At 36.4% G+C, this 21,623-nt stretch overlaps 2 pseudogenes; both read left to right on the forward strand.

The window, feature by feature from the left end:
• The first annotated feature begins 8,690 nt into the window (after positions 1–8,690).
• Positions 8,691–9,618, forward strand: LOC133070914 (olfactory receptor 4P4-like; annotated as a pseudogene).
• Positions 9,619–18,711: 9,093 nt separating this feature from the next.
• On the forward strand, positions 18,712–19,637 carry LOC133071036 (olfactory receptor 4P4-like; annotated as a pseudogene).
• Positions 19,638–21,623: the final 1,986 nt, after the last annotated feature.

A 21,623-nucleotide genomic window follows, 5' to 3' on the forward strand; every position in this document is an offset into this window, starting at 1 on the left:
CGACAAAACCCACTGAAAAAAATAAATTAATTAAAAAAAAAAAGAATACTAGCCCTAGAATCTGAGGGCCCTGACCTTGAAATGTCTATAAGTCTCATTTTAACTCCAAAGATACTTAAATTTTCTTTGAGCTTGTTTTGTGCTTATTTGCTTATCTGCTCTTTGAAACATATTACAACAAGGCCTAGGTGCTCTAAGTGTGAGCCACATGCTCATGTGACATATTGTGTCTCTGATCTCAGGTATGATTTCATGACATTATATACCTGCATCTAAATGATGACACCTGGTAATTAGTCACTCAATTCTATAGTATCATAAACATCTGGAAGTAGAATTGTCAGAACATAGCATATGGAGCTGGTGCATACATTACCAAATTGTTTCAACACTTTTGTACAATTTTATACTACTTTCAAAAATATATGAGCCCTATTTCTCCATTGAAAATTTGTGTTTGTTTTTCTCCTTTTTCTCTATTTTCTCTTAATTCATCTTAATAAAATTTTCTGTTTGATTAATTCTGTCAAGAATCAACCTTTGCGATTTGTATTCTCTACTTAGAACTGTCAATTATGCCATTAATTTTGTAACAATATATCCTCATTTCCATATAGTTTTGATTTAATTGGCTTTTCTCTTCTTGAAACTCAATTCCTAGTACTTATAGATTTTTGGTTATAAAACATACTTCCTTTTAATGATAGGATATTTTATTTACTCAGGGTTACTAGATTTTTAAAATCTAGAAGTAAGCATTAACCTTACAAATACCCATGGTCTTGATTCTGTTGCTTACTGGTTGTCGAGTTTGTCATTTAACCTCTAAAAGCTGTGGTGTCTCATGTGCATAATAGAGGTAATAACGTGTGCTGTGTGAGTGCTGAGTCGTGTCTGACTCTGTGACCCCATGGACTGTAGCCTTCTAGGCTCCTCCTGTATTAGCCACGCGTTCCAGGAAGCAGACTCACTCAGAAGGACAATGCAGATGGTGGAGTGCAGCTTATTACACTAGCGGGTCCAGGGCAGAGACTCCTCTCAGCCAAGACTCCCGACCAGTTTTTGTGAAAATCTTATATACCCGAAGTGTAGTACTCAAACCCACCTCCCCAGATTCTCTGAAACTAGTCTGAACAAATGAAAAATAAGATGCATTCAAAGTTAATCTGTGATTCCTACGCCTTAAACCCATGATTCGTATGCCTTAAGACTAGGTAGTTAACAGTGGACAATTATCAATAGGCCTGTGGCCATACCCCAATAAACATAATAGAATGCATGATTCTATTCAGTTACACAGATAATTAGGGTATTCTTTTAGTGATGGAGAGTCTAGGTGCGAGCCCTGGGGCTCTTCCATCGGGTGGGGGGGGTGGGTCTGGTTTTCCAGTTGGTAAGTCTTTTCTATAGATACTGGGCATCCAGCTCAAAGTCCACAGTCTGGCCCAAGATGGAGTCCTACTTTCAAGATGGAGCCTGTTCTGTCTGTTTCCTCCCTCACTCCGTCCACGGGATTTTCCCAGGCAAGAATACTGGAGTGGATTTCCCTTTCCTCCTCCAGGGCATCCTCCCATCCCAGGGTTCGAACTCCTGTCTCCTGCATCTCCTGCATTACAGTTTTTGTTTTGTTACTTTTTCTCTAATTTCCAGTAAGCATATTGCAGATATTCTTCTAAAAGCCATTCATTCTAGATTTTACCTGGGAAATATTCTTTATACTACTTACCTTCTCTGCAAAACTCATAAATAAATCATGACATGCACTAGGTTTTGTGAATCAGGACCCTAAATGTTTAAGTGTAAGTAACTTAAATTTCACACAATTGTTAGAGCTTTTTTGTTAAAGCCTTTTTATCCAGTGATTAATTAAATGTCTTAACTGCTTCTGAAACAACTATGTATAGTAGACTGTGCAAACCTTTAGAGGCATAAATATTTAAACTGTCATGTTAATTTTAAGAAATTTCCATGAAGCTTCAGCTAAGCCTGCTTGTGTATTAACACTAGGGTTTGTGTTGTATTTCATACATGCATTTTGGAGGATAAAAGAATGCCTGTTTTTCCTTTGCAATTTGCTTATGTAAATTCAGGTTGCAAAAGGGCAGTTAAATGTTTGTGGTAGGAGGGAATAAAAGAATGGAATTGACATTGTTGGGAAAAAAAGGCAGCCACTGAGCCATCATTTGGGAAGTGCAGAGGTAATAGTACTTAGGTCAAAATATGCATTCTTATTCATATTAAGGGGCTTCCCTGGTGGCTCAGTTGATAAAGAATCCTCCTGCAATGCGTGAGACCTGGGTTCGATCCCTGGGTCAGGAAGATCCCCAGGAGAAGGGAAAGGCATCCACTCCAGTATTCTGGCCTGGAGAATTCCATGGACTGTATAGTCCATGGGGTTGCAAAGAGTCAGACACAGCTGAGTGACTTTTACTCACTCATTCATATTAAATAAAATAGTGAACATGAACTACCCAATAATCTCTCAATAAATTATTTTATTATTATTAATTTGCTAAGTAGTTTGATCTTAGCAGTACTGAATCAAGTCTGATACAATAAATTGCAATTTTCTTAAGTTTTAAATTCCTGAAAAAGTATATACTTATGCATTTGTTTCAGAGGGAGACTAATCAAACGTCAGTGTGTGTTGACGAGGCTGAGTAAACAGCCTGTAAATATTCAGTTTCAAGGGGAAAAAACAAACTGGAGAGGAAACAGGATAGAAGTTTTGCTGTATTTTGAGTGTTTCCTCCCTCTGATTTTTCCTTTTTCTTCTAGAGAAAAAGACTGTTTATGCTTTTCTCTTTTCTTTTCTCATCTTCCATTCCCAAACCATCTATTCTGGCAAATTTGTCCCTTGTGTAAGGTATAGTTTGGGCGAGGCAGAAAAGGAAAGGCGACCTCAACAGAAGTAGGTTACCTTTATTTAGGTGAGGAGGGGCGACAGTTGGCTTAACGACCAGGCTGATCAGGGAGGCTGCATATTTATAGGGAGGTTTGTGGAAGCGATAAGGGAAACGTTAATCACCTGGGATATTTTGAGTATTCTTTTGCTGAGATGACATTTGTAGTTGGGCAGGGGGCGATAAGTCTTCTGGGCAGGTGTAGGGGGTGGAAGGTTTCTGGGCAGGGGGTCATAAGTTCCAGATAGATGCAACCGGCCTGGAGCATCAGGGTGGAACTAAAGTTCTGTTTTGTTTTCTCCGAAGTTAGATGATTCAGCAAGGGGCCTTTGAGACTGTTGTTTCCTTTTCTAGGCCCCAAAGACTCCTTCACCTTGAAAGAAGTAATTGTGTATCAGTTATGATATTGAAGGTCATCAATTGTATTGATTTATCTGCTCTGCACAGCTAGGATCTTGATAACGGTCCATACTCAGAGTGTAAAATGCCTGTGATTGGTTCTCTGCCCCACCTCAGCTCAGATTTTCCTGAAAGCCAGCCTAGTACTATTGCACACTATATCAGTTTTCTTCCTAATCTTCAGAAAGCTGGAAGAGCAGAGCAGTCAGATTTCCCTGAACTACTTTGCCTATAGCCTTTTTAGGACCCCTGGGAAAATATGCCTGAATCAAGATAAAGTATGGAAACTCCTCCTCCCAGTGGAAGCAAGGACATTGCCAAGGACAGTGACTCAGCAACATTTGACTTGGATCTGTTTAGAAGATGCCTTTGGGGATATAGTCATTTAGAGCTCTCAAGGACCTGTTAATTTATGGTTGGTAGTTTCATTTATATTCTGTTCTTTTGAATCAAATTTTCTTCAGGCATAAGCATGCAATGAATAGGGCCTGAATACCTGTGTTAGCTTTTGAAGGGATTTAAGCATAGTTTTTACTTATTTTTAGTGAATTAGTATTGAGATATTCAGTTGGCATTTGAACTTCCTAGCTTGCTTTCCTGGGGGCATAAAGATGTACACAGTAGTTCTAACAGTCCACTTCCCTTACAAGCCTGTAGAGTTTTTGAGATGTATTGAAATTTCCAAAATATTTGCAGAAAATTAGTCTGGATGTATCTGAATTATTAGTTTATAATTTATTTATGAAATGTAATTTATCACATTTTATTTCAGATTTTGATCCTGGGGATGGATTGGCAAAGTAGGCATCTAGGATAACATTCTTGATCAAACTAAAACTAACCTGATAGCCACTCAGATATGGCAGTGTCTTACTTATAGCGCCTGGATTTTGGAAATTGTCAAAGTGTTAGTCATTCAGTATTGCCCAACTCTTTGTGAACTCAAGGACTATAGCCTGCCAGACTCCTCTGTCCATTGAATTCTCCAGGCAAGAATACTGAAGTGAGTTGTCAATCCTTTCTCCAGGGTATCTTTTTGACCTAGGGATCAAACCCGGGTATCCCACATTGCAAGTGGATTCTTTACTGCCTGAGCCCCATCAAACATGTGCTAGGCTAATTATATCTTCTTTATATTTATTCTATATAATTTTATTCTAAAGCCTATAACTTCTTTTGCAGTATATGATAATTTGTTTACTATAAAATGGTTTATCATGCCTTAGTTTTAATGGTGCATTACATGTAAGCAAAGTTCTTACTAAAATAATACAAAGTTAAAACATTTTCTAATAATTGGCAGTGAATTTCATTGTGCCCTATTTTTATGTTTATATGCATTCCTTCATATTACCATTAAGACATATAGTAGATTATTTTTCAATATCTACCGTCATGAAGAATTTCTTGTATTTCAAAATCTGGCATCTCACAGTAGACTAATCTGATCTAAATCAACTAAGGTAAGTTTATACCATGCTACATTCTGATACATTAAAGAATAATTTGAGTATGCAGTGGAAGTTTTAAGTATAAGAACTTCTTACTCTTATGCTAATAACTTAACAGAAAGTGCAGTCAGAATTTTTATTCAGTACTACCTAAGAGTAAAGTAAATTTATGACAATATTTTTATAGTGCAAGATATCAGGTTAGTGAGTAGGATTAAATATTCCTTATGAGAAACAATCTTATTAAGCTAGCTTAAGTGTTTTTACTAACAAAGAGTTAAAATTAAAGTTTACCTGATCATAGTAATCACATGCATATTGTGAATTTCTTCATTTTTGTCTTTATTTTTCCATTCAACTTTGTGTAAATGTACACGACAATTCTGTGTTTTGAAACCAATCACTCAAAGAGGAAAGACTGTAAAAGAAAAGTATGTTTCAAATATCACACTGTCACTGGTTTATTTCAAATCACCTCGTGCACTCCTCATTAGAAATCTGAATTCTGGCATGATGTCGTAGATATAAGAGGAATAAGGTGAGGTTTAGAAAGAGTAAGCAGTTAGCTCAAGGGTGACACTGGTCAGTTTTTTGTGTTTGCTTGTTTATAGCCACTCAGCATCACTACCTCTTTCTGTGTCACCGCTGTTTTGTGTATTCAGAGATTGCCGAATACTCTTTATTTCATCCATTTTGACTAATTTCTACTTGGGAGCTTTCCTTAATATCTCTGTGATCAGAACAGTTTATATGACAATAATTCTCCTCTTCTGAGCTTTCCCTTTCCCTTTTCCCCTCCATTAATAGTAAGATCAGATCAGTTAGTTAGTTAATCCAATCACTCAGTTGTGTCCGACTCTTTGTGACCCTAAGAACCACAGCACACCAGGCCTCCCTGTTCATCACCAACTCCCAGAGCTTACTCAAACTCATGTCCATCAAGTCGGTGATGCCATCCAGCCATCTCATCCTCTGTTGTCCTCTTCTCCCCCTGCCTTCAATCTTTCCCAGCATCAGGGTTTTTTCCCAAGGAGCCAGTTCTTCACATCAGATGGCCAAAGTATTGGAATCTCAGTTTCAGTATCAGTCCTTCCAATGAATATTCAGGACTGATCTCCTTTAGGATGGACTGGTTGGATCTCCTTGCAGTCCAAGGGACTCTCAAGAGTCTTCTCCAACACCACAGTTGAGAAGCATCAATTCTTAGGTGTTCAACCTTCTTTATGGGTCAACTCTCACACTCATATATGACAACTGGAAAAACTTCCAGTAGTCTAATAACTCATCATCGTGCATGTTTTCTTCTGCTCAGATGAGAATTCAAAAGAGTGCTTTCACGGTTTTCCTGCATTTCTCTCAGCTCTCAACATGACATGAAGCCCCAGATGAGGGAGAATCAGGAGCTTTGTCTTGAACATTCACAGCAGTTGTTCATTGAGGGATGGCTGCCCCTTAGCTACCTTTGTTCTCTTATTTGTTCCTTATGTAATCATATTATTTTCCAACACTGAGAAGTTAGTTAGATTCTGTTATTTTTTTTTAAGTATGAGAGTTTATTTTTATTTATGTTTTTTTATTTGGCCACATCAGGTCTTATTTGTGTTAGTGTAAACTTTGCTGCAGCATGCAGGACCTTTTCATTGAGGCACACAAGTATCTCTCGCTGTGGTGTGCAGGTTCAGTAGCAGCTGTGGGAAGCCTTAGTTGCTATGCAGCATTAGGTATCTTAGTTCTCTGACCAAGGATTGAACCCACGTCCTCTGCATTGGAAGACAGATGCTCAACCACCGGACCACTAGGGAAGTCCCCAAATTCTCTTGACCTGAGACACTTCTATTTAAAATCAGAGATTAGTTAAGTGAATTCTATTTTTAAAACTGTTCAAAGTCTACTTATATAATACTTATTTTTAAGTAAAGAGTTTTAGCTAAATAAATGTATCTGGAAATCAAAATTATTTCAACTCATCAGTTAAGTAACAATAAGTTGAAGATAGGTAGAATCCTATCCCACATAAAATTTTTCAGTTTTCATTAGTTAAGTTTAACTGGAAAACATTCTGTGGTTGATAATTATCCTTAAAGTAAGTACAAACTGAAAATGTCTCTCTGAAAATTTAGACTTTTTTAATTTTTTTTTTATGTATGTTTACTTTTAATGTATCTGTGTCTCATTTTAAAGTGCATTTTTCATTGAGAGTACATGGTTGTGTTTTATCTATATTGAGAATCTCTGCCTTTAATTGTACTATTTAGAATAAAATTTAATATTAGTATAGATATGGTTGAGTTTAAGTATATCATCTAACTATTTATATTCTATTTGTTTCTGTTGTTTTAATACCTTTTTTTTTCTTTTTTTTTTTATTTATTTGTTTTTTTTTTTTTTCCCAGTGGGTTTTGTCATACATTGATATGAATCAGCCATGGATTTTAAAATAAAAATTTATTTATTTTAATTGGAGGCTAATTACTTTACAATATTGTAGTGGTAGACTTTTGAATAGTTTAAAATAGAGTTGATGTTCCATAGTACAGATCATATTTTAAATGTCTACCTGTTAATTCTATGGCATGTATAAGAGTTTCCAAGACTATAAAACACATAGGTATTGATTTTGACAGTTACTAGAATTGATAGTTTCAATATATCCTTGCTATGAAAGAATTCTTTATAGACATCTGGGGCACAGATTTGTTTATAACATCAGATGCAGACTAAGGTAGGTGTACTAGCTTTTGCAAACCTACTTAGGACAGCGGATTCATCATCAATGGGTGAGACACTCATGGTGCATTGTCTCTAGCCTTCATTTTGCTCACCCACTCCAGTACTCTTGCCTGGAAAATCCCATGGATGGAGCAGCCTGGTAGGCTACAGTTCATGGGGTTGCAAATAGTTGGACATGACTGAGAGACTTCATTTTTTCTTCAATGTTTTTTTACATTACGTGTTAGTTACATAACATGTATAACTATTGATTAATTAATTTATTAATATCATTGCCTCAAATACCACCACGTGTATCTGACCACAAAGTTTGTCTAAAGTTGTCTTCTGTATTATCTCTTTTGATTTACACCAGTTCTTTAGATTGTAAGTAAAACATATGCAATTTCTAGCAAAAGTCATGGCATATGCTAAATTAAAAAAATATGTGGGCAGTGTATTTCATCCATGCCTTAATGACTGCCATCACTAACTTCAATGACTGTAATTATTTGTTAATTGTCTTTCACTTGAATTATAAATAGAATAAATGGATTTCCTATTTTTTCACAATTTCCATTATTAAATGCATTCTTTCTTTTGCTGAGTAGCTCTCAAACATTCTTTACTTTCTAGTATTATAGCAATCACTCTGGTTTAGCATGATTCCTTGGCAACATTTTCACATATAAGCCATAAAGAGCACACTCTGTAAGAATTTTCCAGTTTAGGTTGGGATGCTTAAATACATTTGCATTTCCTGATGATTCACTCCCAGATAATTCAGAGAATTTGGACAAATATATTAAAAAAGGGAAGGTCAATTTTATGTATTTGAGATATATATATATTTAAAATATGTGGAAAAGCATGTTTTTACTTTGGTCAATTAAAAATCTTTGTTAGCTAGATAATATAATTGACAGTCAAATATGTTTCGATTTTCAAAATATTATTTAAATGTTTAAAATCATTACTGAAAAATAAAATTCAGTAAAATAATTATTACAAAAGTGTTCCACAGTAGATTTATAAAATAAAAAGCAATTAAAAAATAAAGCAGCTTAATTCAATAAGTTGAGAATATTATATTCGTGTCAAACTAGTTTTTAGTAAAGTTTATAATTTTGTGTTCATATTGTTAATTTTCACCAAATTTATGTTTGTTTGTTTGTTTGTTTTCAGATACTTAATTCATTTGTATATAATATATACCAAGCTCAGATATATGGAACACCAGAGAGACGTCTCAGGATTCATCCTTTTGGGACTTTCTCATGACCAGAACATGCAAACATTTTGCTCTGTGCTCCTTTCATTCTGCTCTGTGACCCTGTTGGTAGGGAGTCTCTGACCCTTGTGTCCATTCCGGGCAGTCCTCTTCTTAACCAACCAGTGCACTGTTTCCTCAGTCACTTATTGTTCATAGACAGCTGCTGTACCTCTAGTGTTACACCCAAACTAACTGGTGATCTGCTAGGGGGAAAACAAACATTTCTCACGATAACTGCACGCTCCAGATTTTGTGATGCGTTTTTGGCAGCATTGAGTCTTCGTTCTTCCTGCCATGGCTTTTGGTCGCTACACGGCCATTTGTAAACCTCTCCACTATGTGATTGTCACGAACAGGACAAGATGCACTCTTCTAGTCTTGGCCACTTGGGCTGGTGGGGCTGTCCCTTCTTTTCCTCAATTATCTATGATAATCCAGTTGCCTTTTTGTGGTTCTAATGAAACTGGTCACTGTTTTTGTGATCTTCCCTATGCTTAAAATTGCTTGTGCTGATCCCTCCATCACTGGTGTCCTTCTGGTTGCCAACTCAGGAACGGTTTCCTTAGTTACTTTTGCTGTCTTATTTGTTTCTTATGTCATCATACTATTCACTTTAAGAAGTCACTCAGCGGAGGGAAGACACAAAGCCCTCTCCACCTGTGCGTCTCATATCACAGTAGTCCTCTTACTTTTTGGACCTTCGATCTTTGGTTACCTTAGACCTCCTACTACTTACCCTGAGGACATGGTACTTGCACTATTTCACACTGTCATCGCCCCTGTGTTCAATCCTTTAATCTATACACTGAGAAATACTGAGATGAAAAATGCCATGAGGAAAGTTTGGTGTCAAAGGTTATCTTCAAAGAAAGCACACGATTAGTGTGTGAAGAAGCTTGTATGTAAGCAATTTTATAAAAGAAAAGAGACTGATGTAAATTTAAAAAAAAAGACTATCTCATAGACTTTATATTCTATCATCATGTGAATGGAATTATTGAGAACAGAAGTTTAGAAACTTAAAATCAAAACCACTACTAATTTGAGCATACCAAAATAGCTGGAAGGTTGATCAGTTTTTTGGAGTATTATGGTGAGGTAGACATGGTTACCTGCAAGGAAATAAAAACAAAAAAACTGGTTCAAAACAAATAAGACAATTCTATATTGACCTTTGAATATTAAGATAAAAATATTTTAAATTATAATTGCTTTAAAAACTCTGGGCTTATGGGCCAGACCATATGGTGGCTCATATTATATGGCAGTAGAAAAGCTAAAATATGAGATAAAATGATATCCTTAGATTTGTGAAAGAATATTCACATGCATATTTTAGTAGCATTCAGAAATCAGTAATTAACAAAAGATCAGTATAACAGACTCTTTTAACTCGCTTCCAGATGGTCACCTGACTTCACATTAAAAAATAGTAAAAACTAGTAAAGACAAACTAAGAATCAATAATTTAGGAAGATTAAAACCACAATCAATGTTTTCCACCTATAGATCAGAATATAAAGCATTTCCCACAAAACTTACAGAAGTGATTAATAATAAAATGTAGGTGTTAACCCTTAACTGCCTAAAGTGATAATTGGCTCATGATTGGGTTGGTACTCAAAGATCTGTCATGCAACAATGAGGGGGAAAAAAACTAGCAAAAGACAAATAATATGCGAGTAAAGTCAAAGAAAGAAACAAGTGAGTGAATTTTTGTAGCACATGGATATTAATAGCAACTTTATTGTTAATTGTCAAATCTTGTAGATAAATAGGATGTCCTTCTGTAGGTGGATAGATAAAATGTGGTACTTCCAGACAATGGAATACTATTCAACACTACAAGAAACTTAAATTCATTCACTTCAGTTCAGTTGCTCAGTTATGTCTGACTCTTTGTGACCCCATGAACCGCAGCACACCAGGCCTTCCTGTCTATCACCAACTTCCAGAGTTTACCCAAACTCATGTCCATTGAGTCAGTGATGCCATCTAACTATCTCATCCTCTGCCCTCTGCCTTTTCCTGCCCTCAATATCTCCCAGCATCAGGGTCTTTTCAAATGAGTCAGCTCTTCATATCAGGTGGCCAAAGTATTGGAGTTTCAGCTTCAACATCAGTCCTTGCAATGAACACCCAGGACTGATCTCCTTCAGGATGGACTGGTTGGATCTCCTTGCAGTTCAAGGGACTCTCAAGAGTCTTCTCCAACACCACAGTTCAAAAGCATCAATTTTTTGGTGCTCAACTTTCTTCACAGTCCAACTCTCACATCCATACATAACCACTGGAAAAACCATAGCCTTGACTAGAAGGACCTTTGTTGGCAAAGTAATATCTCTGCTTTTTAATATGCTATCTAGGTTGGTCATAACTTTCCTTCCAAGGAGTAAGGGTCTTTTAATTTCATGGCTGCAATCACAATCTGCAGTGATTTGGGAGCCCATAAAATAAAATAACACATACTAATTGAAATATAATTAAGAAGTCACACATACTAATTGAAAAAAAAAATATATTCCCTTCATTGAGTCCCTTGCACTGCAAGGAGATCAAACCAGTCAACTATAAATGAAATCAACCCTGAATATTCATTGGAAGGACTGATGCTGAAGCACTGATACTTTGGCTATGTGATTTGAAGAGCCAACTCATTGGAAAAGACCCTAATACTGGGAAAGATTAAAGGCAGGAGTAGAAGTGGATGATAGAGGATAAGGTGGTTGGATGGCATCACTGACTCAATGGACATGAATTTGAGCAAACTCTGGGAGACAGTGAAGGACAGGAAAGCCTGGTGTGCTGAATTTCACAGGGTTGCAAATAGTTGGACACGACTTAGCAACCGAACAACAACAACAGCAATGTTCAATAGCAGCATTATTATAATTGCCAGGGAAGTAAGCTAAGTGTCCATTACCAGATGAATTGATACAGAAGACATGGTGCGTGCACGCACACACACACACACACACACACACACACACAGAGGAATACCACTCAGTCAAAAAAAGAATGATGCATATTACCACTTTCAGGAACATGGATTGACTTGGAGAGCGTTATGCTAAGTGAAATAAATCAGAAAGAGAAAGATAAATACTCTATGATATCTCCTAAATGTGAAATCTAAAAGCTATGACAAATTACTGAATATAGCATAAAGGAAGTAGACTCACAGATATAGAGAAAAAACTAATAGTTACCATTGGGGGGGATGGCAAAATAGGGGTGGGGGAATGGAATGTGTAAACTTTTGGATGCAAGATAGGTTAAAGGATGTATTGTAAAACACGGAAAATATACCCATGACTTTGTAAATGAAAGTAACCTTTAAAATTGTGTAAAAATTAAAAATTGCAAGAGTCACAATCATTCTAAAGATGCTATATAAGGAAATATGCATGTGTGTGCCTAGTTGCTTAACTCTTTGTGACCCTACAGACTATAGCCCAACAGGCTCCTCTGTCCATGGGATTCTCCAGGCAAGAATAGTGGAATGGGTTTCCATGCCATCCTCCAGGGGACTTACCAACTCAGGGATCACCTTGTGTCTCTTACATCTCCTGCACTGACAAGTGGGTCGTTTATCACTGACAGCACTTGGGAAGCCCACAAGGAGTTATAAAGGATGGAAAAAATGATAACAAAGGTAAAATTAAGTATTGTTTTTAGAGCAGAGAGGAACTGCACAAGTTACCATCCCAAGAATTTCTAATAAAGAATCAAATTATCTCCAGATTTGGGAATTCCCTGGTGGCTCACTGGTAGAGAATCCACCTGCCAAAGCAGGAAACGCAGATTCAGTCTCTGGGTTGGTTGGGAAGAATCCCTAGAGAAGGAAAGAGCAACCCACTCCAGTAATCTTACCTAGGAAATTTCATGGACAGAGGAGCCTGGTGGGCTACAGTCCATGGGGTTACAGAGTCCAACATGACTTAGAGATTAAACAACTGGCAAAACTGGCAGTCCAGTGGTTAATACTCGGCATTTTCACTGTTGGGTCCCTGGGTTCAATCACTGGTCAGAGAACAAAGATTCCTGAAAAAGTGGCAGTGTGGACAGCAACAACGACCAGAGAAAAATAAACTATCTCAAAACCAAGAATGTTAAGGAAAGTGTTATTGATGTTATTACTGTATGTTTAAATTTTCAGTGTTTTGTATGCTTTGCTGTCCTGGGTCTTCCAGCTGCACCCTGGCTTTCTCCAGTTGCAGTAAGTACAGCCGCTCTTTGCTGGGGGCACAGGCTTCTGATTGTGGTCGCTTCTCTGGCTGCATAGCCCTGGCTCTGGAGCTTGTGGGCTCAGTAGTCATAGAACAGGGACTTTGGTTGCTCTGCGGCATGTGAAATCTTCCTAGACCAAGGACTGAACCCAGGTACCCTGCCTTGGCAGGCAGATTCCTATCCACTGTATCACTAGGAAAATTGTGTTGTTATTTTTTTTTAAATCGCCAAATTTAATTTTAGTCATGTTCTATGATGTTTACTTAGCTGAACAGAACCAAACAAAACTGTCAGTAAAAGTGAAATAGAAGTTGAGTTAATTAATAGATTCATTTCAAAGGACTATCAGTTCAGTTCAGTTCACACCCTCAGTCATGTCAGACTCTTTGCGACCCCATGGACGCAAAGCCCAGCATGCCAGGCCTCCTTGTCCATCACCAACTCCCAGAGTTTGCTCAAACTCATGTTCATTGAGTCGGTGATGCCATCCAAACATCTCATCCTTTGTCATCCCCTTCTCCTCCCCCCTTCAATCTTTCCCAGCATCAGGGTCTTTTCACATGAGTCAGTTCTTCGCATCAGGTGGCCAAAGTATGGGAGTTTCAGCTTCAGTACCAGTCCTTCCAATGAATATTCAGGACTGATCTCCTTTAGAATGGACTGGTTGGATCCCCTTGAGGTCTAAGGGACTCTCAAGAGTCTTCAACACCACAGTTCAAAAGCATCAGTTCTTCAGTGCTCAACTTTCTTTATGGTCCAACTCTTACATCCATACATGACTACTGGAAAAACCATAGCTTTGACTAGATGGACCTTTGCTGGCATCTTTAAAAGGTAAATATTTGTTTTCATTATCATATTCCCTTAATAGTATGAATTTCTAGTTATAGAGCATTATTAGTGATCAGAATTCTTATTTCAAACACTATTGACCTAGCACTAAAAACATTTTTTGATACAAATCTAAACACAAATACCTAAATGAGACTTGAGACTTTACCAGAATATTTCACAGAAATTACTTAGTACTTCTTGTACCGGCTGTCAGGAGTAATAGGTTGACAGCATTTTTCAAATTGAAGCATATTGACATATAACTACATAATTTTTAGTTTATATATATATATATATATATATCCACATATCCAGGAAGGATTTATCTATGTTATAAATAAATTTGATAACTGCAACTTTGGACCTTTTGCCTCTCTTCACCCATTTTGTCATGCCCCTTCAACCCACCTCTGGCAACCAGCAATCTTTTCTCTGAATCTATGAATTCAGGTTTGCTTGCTTTTCCTTTTTTTAAGATTTCACATATAAGTACGATTATATGGTATTTTTCCTTTTGTGTCTGTCTTACTTCATTTATTATAATGCTCTCGAGTTCCATCTGTGTTATTAAAGTGGCAAGATTTGTTTCTTTTGTATATGCATAAACACATATATGCATATATCACATTTTCTTAGGCAGTTTCCGTGTTGTGGTTATAGTGAATAATGCTGCAGGGAGAATGGGAATCATACATCTCTTTGATGTAGCAATTACATTTACATTTTCTTTATATTCCACAATTCAGTCCAGCATACCACGTTTCATTTAGTATTCTTCTCTCTCTACATCATTATTGCTCCTATGTTCAATCTCTTAATCTATATGCTGAGGGATGTAAAGATGAAAAATGCCGTAAGAAGAGCTTAGTGTTAAACATTCTAACCACATCTTAACAACAACAACAACAAAAAAGGTGGGAGGAAGGACAGCTAGATGAGATATATGTGGAATCAGAGAACAATAAATTATTTCACAGATTAATTACTCCACTGGTACTGTTTTATAAAGTGACATAAATGAGACTTCTAGATTAAAAATAGCTACTAATCAAACACCAATTCTACTTAAAAAATTGAATTGAAAATGTAGTTAATTTTGTTGAATTTTGAGATGATGTGATCAGGGTTACATGCCTAAAAATCATCTGGGTTATAGTAATTAAGTCACTACTATATTAAAACAAATACTATAATGAAAAAAGAAAAAAAATAAGAGGAAGTTAGGTTTAGTGCTTTCTGTATTCATCATCAAAGACTATTGTAACTTCTATTTCTTGAGAATCACTTCTTGACGTACTTTTCTAAACTCCAGTTTCTTCATCTGTGCAATGGAGTTGATAAGAGTTATCTATCCCTTAGGGTTGATACAAAGACCAATAAGCTAAACCCCATCAATTGGCTCAGACCTTACAGATAGTAAATATTTGCTATATTAAGGAGGCTCACAGAGCAGGGCAGAAGCAACCGTTAGTTTTGAATATAGACGTGAAAAGAGGAATAGCTGTTGAAAAATTATGAGAGCAAAATTACACAATGCTCGACTCCACTGTTGACAAATTAGTCTGGTAAGTTTTTTGTAAACCTAGAAAGATATGAAAGAAAGTTCTATATATCTGTAATTTTCCGGAAAAATTCATCTTACCTGGAAGTACATTAAAGAACATTCATTTTGCCCTCTTGGAGACAAAGATGAAAACATTACACGAGGATGGATGAAAATTATTTCTTAACAAAAGGACTGACTACAGATTTCCTCAGAAGAAAAGAAACTCAGGAGAAAAGAAACTCAAATTGCATAAATAGCAGATCTCAGTCGTCAAGGGATGCTGAGATGCTGCAGGGTTGCCTCTTTTTGCAGAGCATTTATAGTCCACTTCTAGAGTTGCTCTGATAACTTAGATCTAAAAGGACAAAGGTGAGTGGATTATTTTGGAACATACACATAATTCTTGTTGCTGTTTAGTCTCTAAGCCATGTCTGAATCTTTGCGACCCCATGGACTGTAGCCTGTTAAGCTCCTCTGTCCATGGGATTTCCAGGCAAGAATACTGGAGTGGGTTGCCATTTCCTTCTCCAGGGGATCTTCCTGACCCAGAGATCAAACCCACATCTTCTGCATTGGCAGGGGGATTCTCTACCACTGAGCCACCTGGGAAACCCAGTATACATAATTAACTTGAACTAAGTAAGCAACCTTTTGGGAAGAAATATATGTACCTTTCGGATATAAAGTTTACTTAAAACTTTACAGAGTTTTGTGCCTAAACCCCTCAGGAATGATGTGGTAATAGAAATACAGAGTCTATAAAATTCCATTTGTCTAGTTTTGGATAACAGAATACTCTTCTTATCCTCAAGCTTTTTTCTGTGGAATAAACCCCCATCATTGATTTGACTTGATGGTGTTGTAGGGGACAGTAGTTACTAAAATTATGTAAATGTTGTACTATTTCTTTACAGATCGGGGAAAATTAGAAAGTGAAACTCAACAGTAGCATTCAAGTCAGAAACTTGAAAGGAAATCACTTGAGGAGTTAAAGGATGACTATCATTTCAATGAAGACAAGACAGAAACTACACAAGAAGAATAGATTCAAAATAAATGCAGAGGAAAATATGTGAGTAAATTGTGTCTTTTTCTTCCTTGTCAGGAGCTTCCATAAATATGTGGTATTTCTTGCAATGTATTTTTAACTACTGGGTTAAGAAAATATTAATTAGCTGTTGCTTTTAAAATAGGCTTTACTGTGAATTCTATAGCCTAGGAAATTTTTTGATTAAGGGACCAGGAAATTAAGGAGGATCTGGGAGTAAACTGAGGGTGGAATAACAGATTCTGGAAAAATAAGATCAAAGTCATAAAATAATACTGCAGGATGACTGCATATAAAAAAAGAGGACACGTTGTTATAACTCAAGGGAGAAGGTCAGTAAAACATTAAACAATATTAAGCTAATTTTTATTCTGAAAAAGACATAATAGCAGAAAGGGCTATTAGAACAATGAGGCTAATTTCTTCATTTCACAGAGCCAGGAGTTTTCAAGTTCACAGATAATAAGAAGTGGCAATGTTAGGACATGCTCCTAAATATATTTCTCCTGCCTATTATTTACATGGTTAAGAGTTGAGATGCACTGTTAGTGCTCACACTTGAGAGAATATGAAATTGCTTCCTACAGTAGATGAACTGTATGCTTGTTACATTTTTGAGTGGCTCATTTATGGCAATTCGGAGCTGACTTGGCTTGTGGTTTCTCATAGAGACTTTAGCCTAACTATGTTCTGTGTTTCCATTTACACATTTTTTAAATTTAAGTTTTTGTGACTAGAATGGAACAATGATTGATTCAGGAGGTATCATAGATTTATCTAGAAGGTTTAAGAAAGCTATGCAAACTTCAGAGTTGGGTAAAGTGGGGTTAATGTTAAATATTTCTTGTTGCTTTGCTTTTTTTTTTTTTCCTTTTTGAAACGTTGTGAAACAGGCAAGGGAGTCAGAAAAGTTAAGCTATAAACCCTAGTTTGCTGCATACTAGATATGTTACTATATACAAATAGCCTCTGAACATAATTTATTTTGTGTACATTTATTTTAACACAATCATCTTGACATGTGTACACTATTTTATGCTTTTTTAAAAAATCTTTCTCACTTGTGATCAAAATTGTCCCAGAGTCAGTCTGAATTCTAAAGAATATTTTTCTTGGGTTAAAAAAGAAGAAAAAGTTAAATATATTAACTACCTTGCAAAATTTATGTCTGAATTTAGTGGCTTAATTAAGACGTATAACGAGGGTACCCCAAAAATATAATGAATTATTATATTGTAATCTTTATTTTTAAAGACATTAAAATATGTTAAGTTAATCATAGTAGTCCTATGTCAATGAAGATGATGAATCAAGGAAGAATGCCAGGTAAGAAATTAAGCATAGCTGTAGCCTTCTGGATAAAACGACAGCTAGCCTTCAAGGAAAATTTTTAGTAAACTCCTAGTAAATGCAAATTGATGAATTGGCTTTTCTGAGATTATTCCTAATTTTCCTTTAGATAGAAATTTAAAATTATGTAAATGTTTTAATATGTTTTAGTCGTGATAAAGGACATTTTTGAAGTATATAGTGAATGCTTCAAGCCAGTGTTATATTCAACATTATTATTTTATTCAAATTGAAATGAACAGCCTTTCTACTAACTGGCTAATCTACCATGGTCTGATTTGGGACTGATCAGAAGCTACTTCTCAATAAATTTTTCTTTAAACAAATTCCTAAATTAGTTTAATTTTAATTTAGCAGAAGCTCTTAAAATTCTGCTATGGGAACAAATTTTATTTCTCTTAAAATGCTATCTCTATTATAATGCAATTGTTCATCATGTAGGTAACAATGTTAACTTAATCAATCATAGGGAGAATTGAACCAAACATTTAAACAGAAATTGATCAAGAAGCCAAGTATGAGGTTGATTATGAAAACATATAGTATGAAAATACAGACACCATGAAGACATCTGAAAAGAATTTATCCTAGTTTATTTTTATTATTTCTTATTATAAAAGTTTTTGATGGAGCACATTGTTAACCCACAACTGTCATCTTTTCAGAAGCATTCAAAACTCTATTGTGGATTGATAAAAGACATTCATGTCGACTAACACCAATGCTGATCACAATTTGATGGAAGAATTAGCAGCAATCAGTCAGTATATATTAACACAGATTCTTAGTAAAAAGTATTCTGAGTACCTGATTTTTATGCAGAGACACTTAAATGAGTCCTATTAAACCTACTAATAATTAGTGTCTTTAAAATCATAGGATCATTACTCTTCTCAATAAGCATTTCTAAACATTGGTTCATGAATTATATCATTTCAGGTAATTTATGTGTTCCATCTACACTAACCATGGAAAAATGCAATAATGTCACTGTATTTATTCTTTTGGGACTTTCCAAAAACAAGAACACTGAAATCCTCTGCTTCCTCTTATTCTTATTTTGCTACATTGCTATTTGGATAGGAAATGCGCTCATCATGATTTCTATCACCTGCAGTCAGCTCATTGAGCAGCCCATGTATTTTTTCCTTAATTACCTCTCAGTCTCTGACCTTTGCTACACATCGACCGTGACACCCAAGCTAATAACTGACTTACTGGCAGAAAGGAAGACCATTTCCTACAGGAACTGTATGGCACAGCTCTTTACCGTGCACTTCTTTGGAGGCACTGAGATCTTTATCCTCACAGGGATGGCCTATGACCGCTCCGTGGCCATCTGCAAGCCCCTGCACTACGCCGTCGTCATGAGCAGGCAGAGGTGTAATGCCCTCATCATCACCTGCTCTACTGGGGGACTTACACACTCTGCCAGCCAGTTCCTTCTCACCGTCTTCTTACCCTTCTGTGGCCCCACTGAGACAGATCACTACTTCTGAGGCGTGTATCCTTTGCTGAAACTGGCCTGCTCGAATACACGCGTGATAGGTTTCTTAGTTATTGCTAATGCGGGCCTAGTTGTTTTGGTGACCTTTGCTGTCTTGATGCTGTCTTCCTTTTTATATTGTTCGGCATCAGGGCATGTTCCGTGGAGAGCCGCAGCAAAGCTCCCTCCACTTGCAGGTCTCACATCACAGTTGTCCTGTTTTTTGCACCTGCGTCATTCATTTACATCAGACCAGCCACAACTTTCCCAGAAGATAAAATGTTTGCTCTTTTTTACACTATCATTGCCCCGATGTTCAACCCTCTGATCTACACGCTGAGAAACACGGAGATGAAGAATGCCTTGAGGAAAGTTTGGTATCGTCATGTACTTCTGGAAAGAAAGTAACTTTTCTGAAGCTTTTCTGCGTTTCATGACAAGGTTCCGTGAGATCGCGGCTGGGAATAAGATCCATTCTCATCACCTCTGCTTGGAGAGATAAGTGAAAAAAAAAAAAAAAAAGCATATCCTGTCTGTTGTTCTATGTTTCTACACTGGCACCTTACATAATTTTAAGCATTATTCTTATTCTCACCCTCCTTCATCTGTCTTAACAATTAAGGCTATGTTTATGCAAAATAGCCAGAGTATGCACTAAAAACAAAAAGTTGCATCACATATTTAGCATCCTATTGAAAAAAGATAAAATAAATCATGCACTTTTTATGCCTTAGAATGCTGAGAAACTGAGTAAGATATTACCTTCCATTTTCAAACTTTTATTGGGCTATACATGCACGTCACTCATGTCTAGTTCATGAATGGTCAAAAACTGAGCAACGCCAGGTAATCAGCAGCCAGATTGAGTCAGAAATTAATATACCAGAACTCCATCCTGTACCCCTGTATAATCACGATTTCCCCACAAAATCACCATCTTTATCTTTAAAATCAATTTATATCTTTTTTGTATTCTATAGAAAGATAGCAAGAGAGATCAATATCTTGTGTCCATTTTTCTATTATTGTGTTTGTAATATTCATTCATCAAGCATCAACTTCTCTGATGGCTTTCACTGATCTACAGCATCTCATTGCATGAATATGTGACCATTAATTTATCCATTCTTTTAGTGCTAGGCACTTGGGTCATTTCTTGCTTAGAGCTATTGAGAGTAGCACTGCTTTAAACACATTGGAATGTATTTTGGTGTATATATGTCTTCTGTTGTTTCTTTTCAATATGTTTTACATGGTAAATTTTAATACTTAAAATTTTAAGATAGTGGTGCACCCTTGTATTAGTAATCTTTGCTAATATGTTACTGACATAAACTAAAATATATTAAATTTTAAAATGTCACTAGAAAGACATTAGGGTGGATGAAATAAAAGGTTTAGAAATATGTGAAACTTCTGACACTTTTAGAATTCATCACTAGGGTCTGGGGTATATTAATCAATGCCAATCAAGCTGTCAATCACAGATTCAAAGGATAAGACTGTTAGAAAGAAAGCTTGGACATTGGAGCTTAGGAAAAATTTGCAGAATAGAATGTCAGGTAATGTTTACAAGATTAATATTTAGGTAATCATCACTGGGAAATATTACAAATAAGATATTTACTAGAGGATATGGAAATGCTTATCATAAGTAAAGCTGGAAAATTATTTATTTAGATTCTGAGTAAAAAGAAAAAATGTATTTCAGTGACCTCTAAATAGGGGCAGTGGTTTCAGGTAAAGTAGGTATATGCAGGTGATGCCACCCTTAAAGCAGAAAGCAAAGAGGAATTAAAAAGCCTCTTGATAAAGGTGGAGAAGGAGAGTGAAAAAGTTGGCTTAAAACTCGACACACAAAAAACAAAGATCATGGCATCCGGTCCCATCACTTCATGGCAAATAAATGAGGAAACAATGGAAATTGTGACAGACTTTATTTTCTTGGGCTCCAAAATCACTGTGAATGGCGACTGCAGCCATGAAATTAAAAGACACTTGCTCCCTGAAAGAAAAGCAATGACAAATCTACACTGTTTTAAAAAGCAGAGACATTACTTTGCCAAGAAAGGTCTGTATGTTCAAAGTGTTGGTTTTCCAGTAGTCATGTACAGGTGTGAGAACTGGACAGTAAAAAAGGCTGAGAGCCAAAGATTGATGCCTTCAAACTGGTGTTGGAGAACATGAGAGATCCTTGGACTGCAAGGGGTCAAACCAGTCAATCCTAAAGGAAAGCAATCTTGAACATCCATTGGAAGGACTGATGCTGAAGCTGAAGCGCCAATACTTTGGCCGCCTGCTGCAGAGAGCCAGCTCACGGGAAAAGACCCTGATGCTGGGAAAGATTGAAGGCGGGAGGAGAAGGGGACAACAGAGGATGAGATGACTGTATGG

This window comes from Dama dama, chromosome 1, assembly GCF_033118175.1.
Source record: "Dama dama isolate Ldn47 chromosome 1, ASM3311817v1, whole genome shotgun sequence".
Lineage (NCBI taxonomy): Eukaryota > Metazoa > Chordata > Mammalia > Artiodactyla > Cervidae > Dama > Dama dama.